General features: G+C 42.0%; 1 long non-coding RNA gene across 1 annotated transcript; it reads left to right on the top strand.

Annotated features, from left to right (window-relative positions):
• Positions 1 to 291: 291 nt before the first annotated feature.
• LOC123042493 (uncharacterized) lies at positions 292 to 3,723 on the top strand. The gene is made up of 5 exons (XR_006418806.1): positions 292 to 605; positions 685 to 892; positions 2,113 to 2,204; positions 2,788 to 2,859; positions 3,406 to 3,723. It is a non-coding gene; the product is annotated as an uncharacterized lncRNA (long non-coding RNA).
• Positions 3,724 to 3,981: the final 258 nt, after the last annotated feature.

Raw genomic sequence — 3,981 nt, forward strand, 5'->3', positions numbered from 1 at the left:
GGCGGGGTTATGTTCAAGAATATGCATTTTCATCAAAGTACGGACCTCTATAGTGATAATTTCCCTCGCTAGACGCCATACTCTCCTAGGTTCTGAAACCAATGCTATGACCACCAAAAGCTCACTACAAGGATACCTACTATAAAGCAACATAATTTCTACAACATTTTAACTATATGTTGCAAAATTTTAATAGATACGCATATAATCGATGTACCATATGCGTTGCAGATTTGTCATGACCTATACATATGGAAAACAGAGCAAAGGAGAGAGAGAGAGACGCAAAAAACAGAGCCCCCGATTCCCCTCATCTCTCCCAGATCGCCGCCACCTCTCCCTCCTCCGATCCACCTCGCCGCCGCCGGCCCTTCCCTTCCCCTCCCCTCATCCCACCGCGCAGCTCCGGCGGCTGCTGGATCCATCGCATCCCCCACCCACCCATCCCTCTTGCGTCCCATCTCTAGCTCCCTTCACGCGCCTCCTCGCGATGCCGTCCCATTCGACTAGATCCGCTGCTCACGGCCACCCCCCTGCCAAGGGTTTCGGGCGTCGGCTCCGGCGCCGGTGGCCAGGTCGTCCTCCTCTAGTACTCCTCTCTTCCGGTGAGTGCATCCCTTCCCCTGGATTCATCCTCTCTTTCTCTCCCCCTTCCTCTGACCTCTGTTTTTTCTCCTCTTGTAGACGTGCAGGGAGGAACAGGCTACGTGTGAACTCCATGGTGACGTTACTGACGGTGGTGTCAATGGACGAGATGTGCCTCGGCGTCGACGAGCATGCACTGAGGCGGGAAGTGGAAAAGGAATACATCGTCAAGCAAACTCAATGGTACGGTGCTCGAGGTGGAGGACGTGGCTAACATGGCGCTGTACGTGGAGTCGGACGAGGCTAGGTATGTGACCATGACTTGGACTTCGAACTATCCCTGGGAGTTAAGGCTGAACCTTCTACCTGTGTGTCGCATAACCACTACTAGACATCTGAATATATCTGCGACCTCACCCAAAAAGCATCAAGATAATTGATCAACCTGAAACTATGGATTTAGTAACCTCTTCGTTCTGTCAGTTTTCTTGATTATCTATGTCTGCCTGCTGCTTAGATTAAAAGCATTTGTCTGGCAGTGGCGGAGCGTGGCAAGAAGTGAAGAAACCAAGAGGGGGCCATTTTTTAAACAAAATATGCATTACTAGGAGCAGTGTGAGCTGATGGTTCATTCTTGTTCAACACTGCTCACAAACAGAAGTAAACGAGTATATGGAGGTGTTATTTTTCAACCGGAAGCATGCTACTGACGTATGCAAGAAAGAGACAAATTATTTCCAGCCATAATTCAAGAAAACCAAGACTGTAAAGGAGTATAGAATAAAAGCATGCAAAATGAGTACTTCGGAGTCATGCGTTTTGCATCAAGGCATTGACACAGCTGACCCGCCGGCAGTGACATGCCTCGTCGATCAAAGGCATTGTCACAGCGAACCACCCCGCAGAAATGTCGAGCACGACGGGCACCACGTCGCGGCCTGAGGGAGATTCTCAATGTGTTGATCTCGCTGCTGAAGGAGCAGAGACAATTGGTGCAGCATGAGGTCGCGGCCGCGACGACCCTGCGGCCCGCGCACACGAGGTCAAGGGCTCGATGTAGAACTCATTGCCGATACTGGGGAGGCGCCGTCGCAGCACCAATAGGTCCTGCAGCCTGCTACACGGTATTGCTCTGGCCATCTCCGGCCATGGATATGCCATCAATTGCAGGTTTCCTGCTTGCTACGGTGCACTGCAGGTCATCTTTGTTTCTCATACCAATGGTCACACTCACAGCCACCACATTGCAACCCCTTTTGGCCTCCATGAGGCTCGCCAGTGTCGTGTCGTATCATAGGGAAGGTTGCATATACGGACAACCCCCACATGCACAACACCAGTCACTGCCTTAAACACATGTCCAGAACTAATGCCAAACATGGATAAATCCATATCGTGAATCATATGTTCTTAAACACCAGCCATGCATGTAAGGACAAGCCATGTAAATAGGATTCAGTCATATTCTAATATGTTTTATCTTTTTTATAATTGTAATTTTTTGATGTCAATTATTCTCTACTGTAGGTAGCTCTCAAACTGCGCAAAGTCAAGATTGATGCTATGGTACCATTAATGATTCCAGCAGAAGATATTTGCAACCTGAAGTGTTACACAAGGTTACTATTGTGCCAATGTGTCATCATGTGTTTCCATGATTTTTGCAAACCTTTAATATATCCCCGGGTTCCTTTTCTTCTATGCTGGAATTGGTTTGGAAAAACTGTATGCAACTACTGTCATGAAATTGTATTGAGAATTATGCAAGGAGTGAGTCATCATTTCTTAAATGGGGTTGCAGTTCTAGCTCTTTGATACCACACAATATTGTGTCATTTCTTGATATTATTATAACTTTAATATGATCCAAACACACACAACTTCCTACAGAAAACTTACTATGAATTGTCTTTTGGCAATGTTTATGAAACGCAAATGAAGTAAGATGCCAGAAATCAATTGAAGAAATTGATGGAAATTAGTAGAAAATTATCGTTCTAACATTTCAATATTAGCAAACTGATTCTAATGAGAATAGTAGATTTGTATATGCATACTGTTGGGTGAGGATTCATTCCTTAAGGCTGGCTTAGAATTATGTGCTAATTATAGTTTCTGTGTTAATCCATTCTCATTCATTATATACTTTTAATGATAACAGAGCGGCTTCTTTTATAAATTCTTAGTTACTCATGTATGCAGGTCAGCTTCAAGGCTATGAAGCGAAAGATCAGACAAAGGTTTTCGCCATGTTTGTCCTTCAACTTAGTAACCGTACGTCTAGTTCTTTCCCCTATGGTAGTTCTTTTATTTGCACCGTACTTCTTGAAAGATGATAACTTGCAATCATTATTGTAGAGTGGCCGTGCTTCTATTTATATTCCTGAAATAGGCTGAAATTTCATTTACATCTCAATAATTTGTTTTGTTAATAAAATTGTTTGATTAATTAAGCATTGCAATTACATGGTTTTATCCTTATTTTCCATTGTATCATGTCTCCACTTGTACCTAATAGGGATCGTAGCTCTTGCTATAGTTGTAAGTTGTGATCCTAAATGTATATTTTTTTGATATCATGATCCTAAATGTAAACTTGATGCTGAAATTACAAATGAATTCTCGGCAGTGCATGTTGATATGGCACTTGTGAAAACTGAAGATTTGGTACAGAGTCATAAGACGTGTAATATTCTCGGTAATGTAGAAAAAACAAAGATTGCATTGCCTTTAACCTTTGTATGTGACATATCCTGCCTATATCACTACTTGCATCATGTCAATGCATTCTATGTTAACAATTCATTATTTTCTCTATAGATTCAAAAGATATATGGATGATTATCTGGGTGTGTGGCAAGAATACTGCAATGATGATGACGGTGTTCTGGTTCATGATGATGATGATGACGACGACAGACCCTTTTAGTTGTAGTTAAGTTGTAGGGATGTTGTTCCTGTTGGATATGTTGGATGATGTTCCTGTTCCTTAGTTAATTTTTTTGTTAAGTTGTAGGGATGTTGATGGATGCTTTCGTTAAAGTTTTGATGTCAAGAAAATATTTAGATTGTGTATCACATTTGGATGAAGTTCCTCATGTAATATCCACTATTGTAATCCAACAGTTCTATCCAATATATGATTTCGTCCCCTCGTGAGTATATTCCTTTTTTCCTCACTTGATACATAATTATTACCATTATGTGGAACATTAATTTAATAGCTGGGATTATAGATATTCACATTATATATGTACTAGTTGCAAATTCTTGTTGCCAAGCAATGAGATTTGGATTCATGTATATTAAGCACCAACATATATAAGTGTTGTAAATTTTGGTTTTATGTGTTGTGCTCTTGCAACGGTTCATGTTACCAACGAAAGTATAAGTGTT

This window comes from Triticum aestivum, chromosome 2B, assembly GCF_018294505.1.
Source record: "Triticum aestivum cultivar Chinese Spring chromosome 2B, IWGSC CS RefSeq v2.1, whole genome shotgun sequence".
Taxonomy (NCBI): domain Eukaryota; kingdom Viridiplantae; phylum Streptophyta; class Magnoliopsida; order Poales; family Poaceae; genus Triticum; species Triticum aestivum.